At 41.7% G+C, this 17294-nt stretch overlaps 1 long non-coding RNA gene across 1 annotated transcript; it reads right to left on the bottom strand.

The window, feature by feature from the left end:
• Positions 1–262: 262 nt before the first annotated feature.
• LOC129386293 (uncharacterized) lies at positions 263–16937 on the bottom strand. Its single transcript, XR_008613741.2, has 2 exons — positions 16311–16937; positions 263–15945 (listed from the first exon to the last, which is right to left on the bottom strand). It is a non-coding gene; the product is annotated as an uncharacterized lncRNA (long non-coding RNA).
• Positions 16938–17294: the final 357 nt, after the last annotated feature.

Genomic DNA, 17294 nt, shown 5'->3' with positions numbered 1-17294 from the left:
CCAGTGACCTCAAGATGAGCAGCACATCAGAATCACTATGATCAGAGCCTGATAAAAATGCCATGCCAACTTCATTTTACTGCTACAGCTAAGAAAACCTCTGGCCAGAACCCACATTTGAAAAGAGGACTTTTTAATACTATATCTAAATTTATTTCCAGAACAAAACAATGATTTCATTCCAAAGTCAAACAAAGGCAAGAAGATAAGAATGAAATCTGAAAGTGAGAAGAACGATAACACTAAAATGCACAACAGTGAGTGAGGAGGTATGAAATGCCAAAAGTATAGCCTTTATTGGCAGAATATAAGTGCCATTCTACAGTAGTCTGCATAGTCTTAAAGGAAGCTCTTAGCTCCCACTGCTGACATGACAGAACATGCTTCCAACCGCACAGAACTCAACAATGACACAATGAGTCCAGGCCAAGGGCTAATGTGCAGTGGCCTATCAGCAGCTATACATCTCCAGTACGCCTCTGCGTTTTCTCCCCAATCAAATCCCGAAGCGCTTGAACAGGACACACAGATGAACAGCAGAAGACTAACAAAATGACAGCAAGCTGGTGTAACGCCTGCTAAAACAGTCTGGCTAGGCTGGAAGTCCTTGTACACACAGTACCAGATCAGTACAACTTATCTAGGTGTGAGCTTTAATGCTACCAACAAAACAAAGCCCGAGCACATACTGCCAACATGTGATGTTATGGGAGAAATTTCATCATAAATAGAATCAACCTGAGTATATAGTCTTTGACATGGGGAACAAGAAGGACATACACAAAAAAAGAAGGGGATGCTAATGAAAACACAACACTGCGTTAGTGCACACAAAATAACTGCACCTTGAGACAACAAACTGTATCATGTAAACACACAGACTTTTGCACAGTCATGAATGTATTGAGATGTTTTTCTAATATGTTGAGAGGAAAACAAAGAAGGTCTTGTAGACTGTGAACCTTGGTTTAACTTGTTCTCAGCAATCAATATATGCCTAGGTATGACAAAAGTACATAATTAATGACACAGTCATTGATCATTAATTCTAAAAAAACTGTTTGTACATTAACGAAACAAAAGAGTGCATACCTCTCAGAGAGACTGATGTAAGTAGTTTTACAAACAGATGTTCTGAGAGCACAAACTGAAACACGAGCGAGTCAAACTAAACTGAAACATGTCTTTTCATTTCTGCATTCTTAAACGCAGCGTTACGGTCCTTCAGGCAATTCAATATTACTAATGCTACATTGGAATATTAAGCCATTATGTGTGACTGTTGTCTATGATTTCACTTCTTCATTTGCATATTAATTTATGCTGGTACACACAGCTTTAACTTGTAAGGAGCAAACATCAGCATCCAGCCAGAAGTGCCAACTGCTGCAGATGCACAAGGAAGGCTTATTTTTTTACCTATATGTAACTGGAGGCAAGAATGACCGTATCTGCCAAAACAACTGCAGTCATGGTCAAAGAGAGACCAGATACGTTTACAATGAATAAAACAACGCGGAGTATCAGACGCTGAATGTAAATGACGGCACTCATTCTAAAGAACTCAAGCACTGCACTAACTTGAGACATGCACATAAACTTGTCTAAAAGAAACAAAGATGTATTTTACAGTGCAAGAGAATGAGCAGTTCATTTTTAAAAGGGAAGCGTCTATTTGGTTTTACTCACTAATACTGGCAAGGCTGGAAAAGATTTTTGCGTACTGCTTGAGCTCTTGGTAAAAAAACTCTGCATAAAAGAACTGTAGTCCATTCTCTGAATGCTTTTTGTAAGGCTCTAAAGATTTGTAAAATAAACTACTTATGGTTATTACACGGAAAAAAATTAGGAGGACGCTTAAAGCTTTGCCTTTAAGAGTGGAACACAATAGCATTCAAAGATCCCCGACTGCTTCTCACGCTTCCCGGCAACTGGAGCGTATGTGACCGTAATGTTTGCCTGGAAATGCTTGCCGCGAACGCTATGCACTAAGGCGAGCTTTGCGGTGGAACCACGGCCTCTTGCATGGGCCGCCATGTGGCGCAGGCGAATGCCAGCTGGAGTTAATGCAAGAAACTGGGTGCACCGCTATGTGGCCCCCAAGACACCCATCCCGCTGGCGCGTGAAAAATTACCGGACGCCACAGCCGGTTTGTGTGTGTGAAGGGGTTTCTTTGAGTTTTCGCGTAACAGAATTATGTTTTCTCGTATAGTCAAATTGCAATCCAAGAGCTATCATGTCTGTAGGTTGTGTGCAAGTTGCAGCTTATGATTTTTCTAAGTATTCTAGCTTGAAAATTTCAATTACTTCAGTCAATTCCTTGCATCATATGGAAGGCCTGGGTGTATGTGGTTCGAAAATCTTTTTTGCCAGATGCGGGACGCTGGATTTTCTGCGACATGGCCTCCTTAACGCTATCGCGATAATAAAGCTTAACCATGACGACAAAAGTTTCACTGCATAACATAGCCACAGACATTTCTTTAGCAGTTCTCACTTTAAAACAGCTCAAGAATGACAAAAATTCACATTTTGTGTATGCAGTTAACTACACTGTGAGCTTACGTAACTGGCTAGATAGCACGCAAAAGAATGAACTTTTGTGAAATACAAGTCAAGGTCAATCAAATATTTCAAATATTTACACCTTTATGACAGTTCTGTAGGACTCTCGGTAGGGGGGGGGGGGGCGCAGGTTGCAGACAAGTTTGCAGATAAAGCTTGTTGCCTTATTCTGTTCATGACAGGGTCAGCAACCCACCTTCTCATTTTTGTCAAAAATGATAATAATCAGCCAAGAAAGAAGCATAGCATGAAGTCTGCCAAAACAAACAAAATCTACTCATGTTTTAACACTCGTCATCAACTGTCAAAACCTTACAATGGACTTAGGTGTTGTCCTTACTGATCCTGCAGCCATGTCGCATTTAACATGGCAAACAATACAGATGACAGGACAAGTATGAACAGGACGGATGTGCTGACTATCAAATGATTTTTATTCGGAGTTGTACAATGCGTAAGGCAGATCACACAAAAGCATAAAGCTATCTATAAATTGCTAGAATAAGGTTTCATGAATATCCTTCTGCTTCCGTGCAATATGCCTTATATACTGCACAACTCCGAGCAAAAATCATATGATAATCAGCGCAACTGTTCCGTCTATATCACTTGTGCCGTCATCTGTGTTGTTCACCATATAGAAACTAAACCAACTAGTTCAGCTTAGATCCCTCGTACGTTGCATTTATTGCACGACTTGCCTCCAGGCTTTCCTTTCCAGACGTGGTGGCTAAACATACCCTACGATGGTGAAGCCATATGGCGAACAATCAGGCCTGCATGAAGTTAACTTTTCTCCAGCATTTATAGCCAAATGACAAACATGAAAAGCATGTTCCACAAATGTACAACTAACATGCTATCTCTGACAAAGTCCAAGCTCACATTTCTAACGTAGCTGTTGCCTGCCACTGAAAACTGATCAATTCAACTGATGTTGCTGAATTGTGCCATTCCCTCAGGCAACATTGAGTACCTTTGACACAATGAACAGGCACTACACACAACAGCCAAAACAAATATTACATGCGCATGACATGAATTTTTAATTTACCTGACTCCTGCCAGGCCCTCACATAAAAATCTTTTGTCCATTAAAATGGTCCTCCTATCTCAATCCTTTAATTTTCTCAACTGCATGAGTCCAACTCTTTCTAAAACAAAGGCAGGCCTTATTTCTAGAGCATACCAAAACAATGGGAAACACTTTGATCTTCTAAACATTGGAAAAGCATGCCATACAATTTACTAACAGGCCTATATTTGGCCCATTAATGCGACTTTTGTCTCACGACACCAGTGGTGCATTTTGATCGAACGTGAGAAAGACACTTTTATGCTTCATGGCAGCTTTATACAGGCCCACAGGAGCGCATTTTGTCACCCTACCCAAGACAGTAGTAGGCCTGTTTTCAGTGTAGAGTCTGGAACGTTTCATTCAGTTTTAGAGCAAAAAAACATGATGGGCCATGAAAGACAATGCAAAAAAATTGGTGCTCTGGATTGCTCTTGAGATACTGCAATTCTTAAGCATGCATCAGAAATAAATGTGGCAATCGTTGATATGGCTCTTTAATATTAAACTCAATTTAAGAAAGCATGGAGATGCCCTTTTTAAAATGAAATCAGCGTTTTACAACCTGAAAAATATCACCAGAAAGCTTGTGAAGCCACATTTCATCAGGCCACAATTGCTAAAACACCTTTTTTTCTACAAGCATTTATGAAGAATAACAGTGCCGCACTTGCCAACGCAGTCATTGAGGCTGAGTGAAATAGGCGTGACAGAGCAATTATCATGGTACATCTGAAATGCTAAGTCCAATCACAACACTAACATTCCATGATGCTGGAAAATGGTTTCCTTGTGGATTGAACAGGCATCAAGAGGCAGTGAAGCCACTGGTGCAAGAACAATGAACATGCTGAAGTCATGCAGCACACACATGAACAGTCAAGATGCCAAGGTTAGCAGGTGAGGGAACAAATACAGCCTAGAGCACAAGCAGACTCGCAGAAGTGCAAAGGAACAAGGGATTAAGAAGGGATAATCCTGGCCTCCTATCAAAGCAAGCGCAAACCAGCGTGCATTCTAGCCAAGATACAAGTCCCTTACTATATTTGCGATCACATCTGCATTGGTCAATGCAAGAGCATACAGAATTAACGTTTCACAGTAGAAGCAAAAAGAATGCACATACACACAAGTACACACACACACACAAAGAACACACAGGTGGGTGGAACAGTACTGACTCACAATAAAAATGTGCGTTTCCAGACACTGGAGCTAATAAACATCCATTCAGTACAATCCCTTATCGCCGCAGTGTGACAACAAATCGGTAGCATACGACTGGCTGAGTTTCGCCAATAGCTCTCTGTCAGTGTGTCTACTGACAAGGCTTCATGTAATCTCAAAAGATATGGTCACATGCTCTTCTGTCACACTTCCCTGGAACTCATTTCATCATTCTGTGCTATGAGAAACTTCACAGCCTGCAGCCTGCCTTTCTGCACAACCACTCCTCTCCCATGCACACTAACCAAGATGTGGTGCCAGCTATTCGAATGTGGGTTTGACTACCAGCTAAGTGAAGGTAAAGACAGTATGCGTAACAGATGCATGGTTAAAAATCCTTCTGCAGGTATTAAAGAACAGCAGTTCACTCGAGCTAATCCAGAGCACTTGTGCAGTGATTTGAGGAAGCTGGTTGGCTTTCGTTGTGGAGACAGCACAAGAAATATTAAACACAGAACAAGAGGAGTGCACATGACAGGGGTTCTTGCCTACAATCTCTTCCATGGCCCAAGTGTTGGTTTTCAACGCATAATCAAGATCATAACAAGTTAAAAGAAAATCTCCATTATTTGTGCGCAGCCTGCTGTACAGCCACGGCCATAGCTTCAGCCTCAATAGGTCGAACATGTCTTTTTGCTTTATTTGCATTTACATACCTCTGATTGATACCAAAAGATCAGGAGTGCTTGGCTGATTGAAAACAGATAAAACTAGGGTTTATGCAAGCAATTCGTTCCACTAAAGACAAATCAATGCCTTTTTTTTTTTTACAGCAAGCCTGTTATGCAGTGAACAATGTTCGCTCCAAATATGCTTCACACCATTAAAGCTGGTGCAGTGAAACTTGAAGGGGGTATAATACATGTCAAGGGTCTTGTGTGACCAAAGAAGTGTGTGTGAGACAACTGGATGTGTGGTGGAAAATCACCAAGTTTATGTTAATTACACACCGCAGCTTCATGGATTCAACAAGACAAAACCTGGTAGGAATAAAGTCTCTCGAGAAATACATGCGGGAGAACTTTCATAGTTGCATGAGCCTCAGGAATGCCACAGGAAAATACCAAGCTTGTGCTAATCGAGGTTCTGAATGCTTGCCAAGAGACTAAATTGTTTGCAAACTACTGGATACGTAGAACTAAAACTTTGTAGAAATAAATTATGCAGTGGGGTGACCATGCTGAAGAAATTTAAATGCTGCAGGAGTACTGGTGCGATGGAAAATAAATCTCCAAAGTGCTCTCCAGACACTCCTTTGAGCCATCACTTAACGCTTTGAGGGTTTTTGACATACATGTACAGCACCGATCTGATGTTTGATATTTTGTGCGTATTCAACACCACTGGTTGGTGAGAAGTTGCGCCATCTCTATGGAGACACCCAAGGTCATTTGAAATGGTGTTTCCACACATCGGGGCACACAACTGGACTCATTCACCCCCGAGCGCTGCTCAAGTGGTCGTGCACACATCGTTTTCTATACCTTTAAGGTCTATGTGGAGGAGATGCTATTGTTTTTTACAGCTGTTTCAATCATGCTTCCAGTAGCTTAGATATAGCACTGCGTGGCCAAAGTTCAGAGGATATTAATTAGTTTCCTTTTTCTTTGCCTTCTGGCTTCGGTTCACGTATTCCCATACAATGGGGCACACAGTTGTGATTTCAGTATGGCCTCGTGCATTACATCTTATCACAGTAACAGCTCAAGCATTTCTCCTTCTGATGAAATGTGTTTCTGGGTCAACAAATTGATAACTATACATTTTGATATATTTTTCTCTATCTCATACTGTATAGTGTACTTGTGCATGAACTATAAGAGCAAGTAAAGCATTTTTGAGACAAAATATTGTTAGCAATAAAGTTTTGTTGTATTCATGAGCTTTCAATCATTTTCTGCAACTGGAACTTGCAATAAAAAGAACTGAACAAGTTGGCATGGCTTTTGCGAAAAGATTCTGCCCTCAGAGGATTAGATATTGGAATGGTTACTGTAATAAAAAGGCTCCACATTTCTGCTTGAGGCTGCACAAGTTTATAGAAGACCCTGTATGGTTAGAATCAACCCAATGAAGGTACCTTTCTAAGTTCTGAAGTAGTAATATGTGTTAATCGTGAACAGTAATGCATTAAATATCACTGGCACTTTACAACTCCGACTAAGTGTGATGTTTGGAGGCAGCACATAGTGCGAGTGAGCATTATGAAGACATTTAACAAGAACTGCACATGAGAGATCTGTGCCTGCCAGGGTTGTTCTTTCTTTGATGTGGGGAGGGGGGGGAAGGGGACTACATGCTTTACACTTGGTGCACTGGTAGCATGCCTGAGGCAACTTTCCACTTCATATTTTACCCAACGACATCAAATCTTGTTTTTGTATGTGTTTTTTGCATTGGCAAATAAACAGCACACACAATAATGGTGATGGACGTTAACAGCCACAGACCACTGAGCAGAGGGAAAAGCACATACCAGCTATGACGGTAACATAGACAGACATCTAGCCTCAAAGCAACAGCTTCACCAGCGGTAGAATCTGTTTCTTGAAAGTCAAATGTGGCATATTTCTCACACCAGAAGAAAGGCTTAGCATGCCTTGCTAGCTACGTTCCAAAGAAGGCCGAACTGTCAGTTTGCAAGTACGTCCCCCCTTGTGCAACAGTACAAGTTTTGCCTGAAAGGCACAGCATCAACTGCGATAGCAAATTATTAGACAGCTGTACGAAGCAAGGATAGTAAATATATTGTCCATATAAACTTGTAAACATTCGCTTACTAACTAAATTAACAAGTATGGTGTCGTGCACACAGGCAAACATGAATACATCTCCCTCGATGATAGCGGACACTCGCTGTCGAAACGCTGGCATGAGGAAGAGTGGCAGCAGCAGCGAGCGAATTGACCTTTGTGCTGCCTCTCACTTCAATGCAAAGTAAGTGATCAAAACACAATGCACACAAAGCTATCAGCCCTCAGCATGTCTAGACTCTGTACCCACAGCAGATTGCTTTCAAGAGAGGGCCTGCGTGGATGGGCTCAGCTGCACCATACACAGTCACCGCCTGAGTAGAATGTCCCCCCTCCCTGGTGCCTTGCGCACGATGAAAGACTGCGCGCTTCCTCCCTTGTGCATGTAAGATCGAGCCACCATCCTTGGCTCACCCTCACAAGCTTTCACTCGCACCCACAACATACTGTGTGCGCCCAGAATTTTATCGCACTTGGATATATAAGGAACATCATGACGATGGAACAGTGGAAATGCGCCTGGGGTGTTCATATATTTGCTTCAGTCTTCAAAGATGCTGTGCCTATGCTGCCCTAAAAATCTGGCCAGGTACTGAAATGTGCAGTAGATGGCTCGCACATTCTACAGCAAGTGCTACATACAGCCCCTTAGTAAATCAAACTTCACAAATGCATGGCAGCATCTGTTACAGAACAATTTTGATACTGTAAAGCTCACTTAATGATGTGAACGGTGACTTGAATGCAGATCATCAAGCGCTCTTCTAAATCGCACTGTTGGTTCAGCTGCATCTAGCTAACAGTGCAAAAAGGGCCTCACAAGGCAGCAATATGCACGTAAAGATCTCTAAACAAGCTAAAGACGTCAAATAAGCTTTCTAGGTGCGTGAATAATGCATTTTTGCACAATGGCATGCACTTCCAATTGTTGCAAGGCAGATCGATCGTGAACATATATTGAGACAGTGATCCCCTCAGTCAGTGTGCAACTATACCTGGAGCCACTGTATATAAAACCGTGCACATGAATGAATGGCCAGTATGAGGCAAAGATCCACTAGACCTAACAATCTTAAAGTGAACAAGCTTTATCAATGTACACTTTTATGTAATAAAGCAACAATCTGTCATAAAAGCCAGCCTATCATGTGTTTGATTGAAATATGCATACTGTCACTGAAGGTGACATAGCTACAATACATATGCTTACCAGCCGAGTACTAAATGTGATGACAAAACAGCACAAAAAGAGGACAAAGAATGATGACGAGATAGATGCCGACTCACAATTGTAGTGTCACCCAAAGTGCAAAGCAGGGACAGTGTTAGCACATGAAATATGTGTGCAGTAGTATTCTTTTACAGCAGGAGTTGCAGGAGACGACTGCCTGCAGCAACATACAAATGATCCGCATGTTATGGTCAATCTGATTAGAGGGTTTGCACACAGCCTGACTGTCTGACACGAAGGTAATACAGCTTGAGCCTGAATCATGTTTCAAACAAACATGACCTGAGCAGGCGACGTTCGGCTGGCTACAAACTTTTGGTCATTTCAAGCTGATGTACACATTGTAGGATACATGCTAAACTATGGCTCAAGAGCTGAATTATTTAAATGCTGAGGTACTATGTGCCAAAACCACGATCTGATTATGAGGCACGTCAGTGACAGACTACAGATTAGTTTGGACCATCTGGGATTCTTTAATGTGCACCCAATGCACAATACACAGGTGCTTTGGCATTCTGCTCCCATCTGTATGTGGACGCTATGGCCAGGATCGAGCCTGCAACCTTGTGCTCAGTAGCCCAATGCCGTAGGGGCTAAGCTACCACAACAGGTTGGCCGGCTCGAGAGCGATCACAGCAGCACATTTCCGACACACTACCTCATGCAACTATCATTGTTGCCAAAGTTTCCTCTGCAATTTTCGTGAAAATGTTTAAGAAAATGTAAATAGCACAGGATTCGCAGCAATGATATGAATTTTTACATATTCTACTAGAAAAAAGAAAGAAGAAGCTTACACCACACTACCGTGACTCTTAGTTTCCTTCATTAAATTCCTGCAAACAGCAATTATGAGCACTCAGCTACTGGCTATGTCTAGAGGTAACGCACCTGCAGCACAATGTAAACACTTATGGCACTTATGGAGCGAAAAAAAAAAAGCATACCGTGGTGCGCAAGCGCCAATGTTTCAAGCACCACATCACACTCACCAATGCTCATGAGTTTTTTTTTTGTCGGGTCATGGTCTGTGTGTCTCGTGGAATATATGCTTGCTCAAAGATGTGGTTTAGTGTTCAGTTCAGCTTGAAAACAAGGTCGTTGGTTCAATCCCAGATCTAATAATCTTTTACTCCATGTTGGGTCATGCCCGAACTAAATCGTGATAAACAAACATGATAAGCTCATTTTCTAGCTCCTACTACAATTCACACTAAATCTCCTAAATAGGCTACTGGATGAGACAGTTAATTACTTCATGGAGTTTCTTTTTTTCTTTTCTTTTCTGGGAAGGCATTGCATCCCTAACAATGCTGTGAATGCAGCTTGAAAATGCCTGTATCGCTGTAAAGGTCAGACATCTATTTTGTGAAGCACAACGTCTATAAAGAGGCAAGCACCTTTTTTAGAAAGAGGTACTTGCACAATAATTTTTGCATTGCACAATGTAGCTGACCAGTTGATAATCGGCACCTTTCTTATCAACATTCTTTGTTCAGTTTCAGTGCTATTCTACTGACCTAGTGACAAACCAGCTTGACAAAAACTACATCGTAGCCAGCTGAACTATGTCACAAGGTGGCAACTGGCTCATGGTGTCATGTGCATGAGCATCACATGCTGCAAAAGAAGCGCTTCGCGGAGGAACGCCTCTCCACACTTGGAGCAACTGAAGAGTGAGTTCGCCGGTGGTCCCGGCGATGAAGGCGGAAGTCCCGTTGGCGACACCGTGGATGTGGGCATGATGAGGTCACGCATCCGGGCGGTGCAGTTGTGCTTGATCATCTGGATCTTCTGGATAAAGCCCTTGCCACAGTCCGAGCACTTGAACGGTCGCTCTCCCGAATGCACACGCACGTGGTGTCGCAGGTTGGTCATAATGTTGGTCGAGTAGTGGCACTGTCGGCACTGGAACTTCTTCGGCATGTCCACAACGGTTGAAGTGAAGTGCCGCGAAGACGTTGATGGACGTCCTGCATTGCTATTGCTGGCACGCAGGAGGCTGGGTGCAATGGGAAAGCCTCGTGTCGACAGGGCTATTTCCAAAAGAAAAGCAAGAAAAAGAACAAAAGAGAAGTCAACATTTGACACTTAATGGCAGACTTTTGGTGAAGCCAAAGTAAAACAGCACTTCAATTACTTTTGCGAGTTAATGATTGCATTAAGCAACACTTCTGGTTGGTATCAATGTGTCAAAGGACATCTGTGATCTGTGCAAGGCTCCAATTACAGTGAAAAGTGCTACATGCTTAGCAATGAGGCTGCTTGCTCTGCAACACCAGGAGCTAAATGCAAGTGCATTCCGTTGCGATATTGCACGCTGACCTTTGCATGTAAACTTCACATATAAGTGACCATGGTCACAGTTTCATTCATCTGCCCTTGAAAGCATAATGTTTCTTTTTCACGTAATCTTATCTACAGCCCTAAAAACTTAGTTAAAAGTTGTAAAGTAGCATGACATGAAGAGCACAGTAGGAAAGCTTGAAGAAATGCGACATGGTATCACACTAAAGAATGCAAGCACAGATCATGCACACTGCTGATGAAGAACAAAGCTGAATACACAATACACAGCTACCAGAGCTACTACAAAGAAATCTCAAATGAGTAGTTTTCTTGCACATTCAGATTACATTAACACAAATTACAGCTCCAGAAGAACGCCCTCGAATGTGGCATATACAACAAATACTCCCCACAAGGATCAAATCCCAAAGCGTTTAGAGAGTAAATAAAACTGCAATACAACAGGAAAAAACTTTTAAATTCAACAAGAATGCAACCAATGCCACTTATGTTTACACCTAATTTAAGCACACAGGATAGTAGAAACCCTTTTAGATCTTTGAAAACACCTCAAGTCCTCTATGTGTTTTTATAATCTGTACGCTATTGCGATATTTAGCTTCAATAACAGTACAAACAAATATAAATGTATATATCGCAGGTATATGAGCCTCTCATGAACAATTACGAGCAACACAAAAGAAGGCACTAAACATGCACTATCATCATTACTGAATACCATCCAATTAGTATTCACAACATGAACTTGAAAGCATTCTTTTTAGTAGTGCTTTCAGCTTTTATAAGCATAATATAGCTGATAGACAATACCAAAAAATGAAGGACAAGGACAGGTAAACACAATGTGTGCACTGAATCAATGTGTGTGTTGTATCAGTGAGCTACAAACCATTTCACACTGAATGTGGCAGGTCTCATCAAACTACCAAAGCTAAGCAGCACTGTGCTCGTTAAGAACTCGGGAGTCCCCTGGTACTGTTTATCAGCCAAAGACTGAACACAAACCAACAGTATGTTTCTTATGACCACTTGGATAAAATAATGAAACTGTTACCTTTATATCAACACAAATGTGCAAATCATTGCATTAATAATCCTTTGCACTTCTGAACAAGGTACAATAACAGGGAGTTGACAGATTAAGTTAGGTGAATATAATGTATCCTTTAAGTTAAAAGCATTGAAATATCCATATTAAGCGTGAAAAGATGGTGATTCAGGAAATTGCATACAACAGTGAGTCCGAGTGCTTGGAACCCAGACAGAAAAGCAGATAAATTAAGTGCAGGTAACTGTGCAGACAGCATACAAGTGTGTGGACTTCGATATTTGCAACACCATCTTATAATGACACCCTTATGGCCAACATTCAACCTACTATAAAATTTTTTGCATGGCCTACTACAAACGGGCCTTGCTGACAGTTTGTGCACACTTCTATGTTACTGTTACTATCTTTTTATGAAACTGTTTAAGAATGTGCAAGCATTGTGCTTGTGTTCTGTTAATGATTTTTCATGAAACCTGTACATGATAAACAAATGTACAATAAACCTTCTTGGTGAGAAAATGCACCAAACAGACACATCCAGAACAAATGTGGTGCCAACTATACAAGCTTTCTCTTTCCCCAAAACGCTTCTAAACCACTGAAACAAAAGCACTGTCTAATCATGACAGCAAGACGTTTTTGCTAACCTTTAACAGCACTCTCAAACTGTCTTAAAAACCATGCCCACAACTGTGTTAGAGAAACCAGAAAGTATTGCAAGAGGGACTGATAGCAGACGGTACTGAAGGTTTCCCTGTTCTTGAAGTAAAAAGAACAAAGCGTTCTGTAACTGGCGGCATGTTGTGGCTCTCCAGCTAAATATGCAGGGCTTATTTATACATTATGAATGCTTAATTGAGGCTAAAGCTGGGTTCTGCTAGCAGAAATTTCATTTCTTTGCCCTGAACTATTTTGTCTAGGATTCTAAGAATTATTACTTATTTTGAAAACACACATGCATTTGACAGGAAAGGCAAAGCGTGGAGCAGCCTGGTCTGAGAAACCACAAGAATGCTGCAATCATGCAGCAGCTCATACTACGTCACTAGTGAGCTACAAGCACTTTCATTCCAGCTAGTTCCATGGCAAAAGAGTAAGCAACATTGGTAACAATACAAGTGCACTCTAAAATTTCTTTACACACTTCGCGGCTTATCTTGAACCCAAACAGTAAGTATTATCAATCTCGTGCATGCTTCCTCTATTTAACGCATTGCTGTGCTCACTGCTTCCCTCTCGAGAATGTTATGTTATGCCGGTATGCACACACCATTTGCGACCTGAAAGTATTCAGGCAACACAGCATTGAAGAAAGGAAATGCATACAGTATAGATGCCGATTATTATTCGTGTACCAGATAAGCCAAAGTGCAAAATTTCCTTAAAACATGTATTGCAAGTTGGCATTTAACAGTGTATGAATTTGGATGAGCTGGCAGGTCATTTTCAAACTTACAACAGCACGCTCATGACGGGATAAAAGCTTTCTGTATGTGCCGCCTTTGTTTATGTTCTGTCTTAAGTTCAATGTTGCAAGTTAAAAAAAGATGAAAAAAGGGAAACCCTAGTTGATGCCTAGTTTGGCAAATACTGTAAGCATGTTGCAATCTTCTCGTATATTCACATTAATGCCGGAGGAAAATATATGCGTGCAAAATGCACAATAGAACACCAATGGTACATGTGCTACAGGACTCCAAAGAAGGAAAAAAAAGGAAGATGAAGAAAAAAAAGAAGAAAGCAAGGAGAGCTGGATAAATATAGGAGCCAGGAAATCGCCAACATAAATGGAGACAGTGTAGTTTTTAACTTGACAAAGGTCAACTTTGTTATACTCAACCATCCCAGCTTAGCAAAAATCTTGGGACTGATGCTACCACAAACGTTATTGCCACTAATGCGACCCAGGAATACATGCTTCAGGCTTGTCTGCACTTGGGTGCAACAGTTGTTAGAAAAACATTAAGTAAATCTATGTGTGCTGCACCAGTGGTGGCAATAAAAAACGGTGCAGTCAGGATGCTGGCAATCATGTTAATGAGGCTAGTTTATAAGCTACGACATGTTTGTTTAGTGAAGTCCCCACTTACTCAGTGAAACATTAAATTGACACCTTTATATGTTACATGCAGAAGCGGAAACATCCCAGACTAACACTGCATCAAGTGCAAATGTATTATGTGAAAATCTATGGATTTTGTGCTAGGTGAGTGTAAATGCAATGTAACAGCCTACAATATGCAACAAACTAGAATGTATTGACAGGTTTATAATGCAGACAAACAAAGGCATTGCCAGACTCCTACATTTTGTGCACTGAAGCAAAGTGAGAGTACTGAAACTACGATTACTGCAAAAAGAAACAGGCCAGTCATCACATCTTACAAGAAGCACAATGCAAAGTACAGGTGAACAAAAAGAAGAAAATAATGTAACAAGAAACTGCTGCTGTAAAAGGCATGAACATGAGAAATTGGAAAAATAGAGCTGAAGAAGCACAGCCAAGCATCAATGTCACACCCACTGTTTTTAGGCTATTAAGGGGAAATAGCACCTACTGGCATGACAGATGCTCAATTTGTGAGGTGCATGTCTCATATATCTATGAGCACAACATGGACAAAGTGTAAACTTTCGTAACAGAATCCCAAAACTTTGTTTTAATGGCCTTGTGTTGCGTTTCTTTGACAAGTATTAGCACTAGAAAAAAGGATCAAATACTGTATGTGAAAATAACAGTAGAGGAAAATGAGTTTTTGCATTCAAAAGTACATATATATTTTTAGAATTTCGGTAGGTAAATATATGCAAGCTCTACTTGTTTAAAGCTTTGTCCGCAAGTACATCACAACAAATCTAGATAACTGATCACTCTTGGCTGAGTTAGGCCGCGGTTTAATTAATAATCCTCCGAAATGCTCCAGCCAATGTGCGCTGAATTTACTGCCTTTAGAACTATATGGCAGTACTTCTGGCGATACGGTGCACATACACCTTTCAATAGGTGTTATAACACTTCAGTTAAGAGCTGCCACAAATGGTCCACACACTGTAAATGTGAGGTGCCCCAGTTAATTAAAAGAATACACAACATCAGCTTCATTACTTGAATACTATGCATGAATGCCAAGCACAGATAAGTCTTCCACCTTTGGCCATGGCATGGCGAGTTCCTTCTCCCTAGATATATTAACTGCATAAAAACTACACCACACAGAAAAAAAGAAAACAGCGATTCCCTTCCTTTTTTTTTTTTTTTGTACCACTTATTGATATTCTGTGATGTGCCTGTTGGGATATATCTCGGCTATTTTTTAATCTAAACAACAGTGTCTAAACTTCCTTACATCACGGTCACACTTATGTGTAAGGCTCACTGGTGCATTACACAAAACATCAGTCACATGTGAAAAGTGCTCCTGAAAATGCCGGAATCAAGTAGAACCACATGTCAGACACACTGTTCAAAGAAGTGGCAACAGCTGAAATGACTTAAGCTTTGGTGCTTCAGTTCTCGCACCTGACGTAGATCAATAAATACAGGGCAAAAGTTTGCACACTTTCCCACACAGTCAACATGTAATAAGAGAAAGATGTTCTGGATTTTTCTTTTTTTACACTTTCGAGTATCAGGACATCATCCATTTTCTTTCTTGTATAAAAGTATGAATAATGCTCGCTTCCATCCATATCTTGAAAGGCACACAATTGCTCTCCATCCATCCTTACCTAGAGAGAAAAAAGACAGGTAGGTGGCCATGGGTTATACACAATCTTGAAGTACCCATTAGAAGAGCAGAGATGAAAACACTACAAGACTTAACGAAGGGTAAGTTAGCACACATAACAGCACCAGTAAGTTGCAGCCCCAAAAAGCTGTTAACAGATGTTAACTACGTGCAGTAAATTCTGGACAGGCGGAAAACGCACAAGTTTAATTACATCTATGTTTTCATCATCCCCAACCTCGCCACCCCTTCCTCCCTCTCTTTAACTAAGAGAGACCACTGATCCTCGCTGTGACTGCTTGAGGTAGACGGTTTTTGAGAAATACGAGCACGGCTGAATACAAGTTTGGGCGGCTAACCACGCACCGTGTAGGCAGCACTGCGACTCGCGATTGAGTAGATGCAGCGTCGCAAGTCTCGCGTAGCTACTTCAAGCTTACTAAAGTGCGGGCATTCAACTGGTTGTTGCGCAAGTACGCGACGTCAGATTACTCTAATGGCAGCCGGAGAACATGAACAAGCGACAACGCCGCGGCAGGAAAGCAGGAAAGATATCGGGTTCCTCTCACGTATTGCGTTGCCCCCTCTGCCTAAAACGTCCGCTGCTCAAGAGCCCCTCAAAAGCGAAAGTTCCTGCGGATTGCACTGCGGTCTGAGCGAAGGCTCGACAAGGCAGCGCGGACGAGCGTCAAAAACAGTACGCCCAAGAGGGCAGGAACAGGTCACGTCAAACCGAGCGTCCCCAATTTGATGCCACATAGCGGGGGGGTCCATCGTCGAGGGGGGCCCTATAGAGGGTCAACCACTCCCACCCGACTCGGTCACCGTTATTTCGCCGAATTCAGCGCAGAAACATCGCAGACGTAGGTGAAGAGCTGTCACTGTACGTTCCTGTTGAATAGCACATTCGTCCACTTGAAACCAACAGAGAGTACGCATGGGACGACGACTTCGCGAACACGCATAACAAACACAACAAACAACTCCAATGCGCCCCGCCATCTTTCCTGACTAGCCATGGTTGCCGACGCTGAAAAACTTTTTTGAGGCAATCGCAGTCCTGCTATGCGTGCTATGCGCAATCCACCATGGAGGCGCCGACTGTTCCATATAACTAGCGGTTACATTACTTTGCAGCATAAAGACCTGGCTAAATATTAAGATTAAGCAGATAAGGTGCACAACTACTAAGAGTGAGAAAGTTGCTATAAAATAGATTACAATTGTGCCAAGAACTGCAAAAGCGAAACTGGAACTGAAGGCTAGTAGCCATGAGTGCGGAGGTCAGGCGCTCCCATAGGCGCTCTCCACTAAACACCAGACTAACTGCTGCAATGTGTTTACTTACCC

The sequence above is a fragment of the Dermacentor andersoni genome, chromosome 4 (assembly GCF_023375885.2).
Source record: "Dermacentor andersoni chromosome 4, qqDerAnde1_hic_scaffold, whole genome shotgun sequence".
In the NCBI taxonomy this organism is placed as follows: Eukaryota; Metazoa; Arthropoda; class Arachnida; order Ixodida; family Ixodidae; genus Dermacentor; species Dermacentor andersoni.
The sequence above is the reverse complement of the archived record's forward strand: the minus strand, read 5'-3'. Positions and strand labels throughout refer to the sequence as shown.